The sequence below is a fragment of the Euprymna scolopes genome, chromosome 5 (genome assembly GCF_053919585.1).
Source record: "Euprymna scolopes isolate OS-2025 chromosome 5, ASM5391958v1, whole genome shotgun sequence".
Classification (NCBI taxonomy): Eukaryota; Metazoa; Mollusca; class Cephalopoda; order Sepiida; family Sepiolidae; genus Euprymna; species Euprymna scolopes.
The window spans coordinates 37,330,548-37,331,228 of record NC_136486.1 but is presented as its reverse complement, the minus strand read 5'-3'; positions in this window follow the sequence as shown (position 1 = coordinate 37,331,228).

The window sequence follows — 681 nt, the reverse complement described above, 5'->3', positions numbered from 1 at the left end:
ATTTTAAAATTTAATTCCAGCCAGTATATACAAAAATAATTTTACAATATTAACAGTAGGTTCTCTACAGTACTTCCGGTGCATCGCGATGGGTTCTCAAATAGAGCAGGCAATCAATCGATTTGATTGAATAATAAGTGATTTCACCGATATCGATAACAATAAAAGAATTTGAAGTGTGACATATTCGTTGACCATCAATTAATCTCGGGCAATGTCTGGTATCCTTGCTTATATATATATATATATATATATATATATATATATATATATATATATAAAAGCAAGGATATATATATAAGCAAGGATATATATATATATATATATATATATATATATATATATATATATATATATATATATATATATATACACATTAGTGAAGGGACGATTCTAATATTTTCCCCGATTCTGATACAATTGCCGATTTCGGACTACATTCCCAATTCCAATACAATTACCAATTCCGATTCGGATTCTTTATAAATCTCTAAACATTTAACTATAAAATTGTTATTTTGTCAGGATTACAGTAAAAACACGTGTTAAATTTTCATATATTTTCTGGAAACGTAAAAAAACACACTTGTGGGGTGGTTTATAGCTTTTAGCTTTACTGCTAGGTTAAAATTAATAAATATTTATCATTTTATTATTACTACTAGCACTGGAAGATTTTAT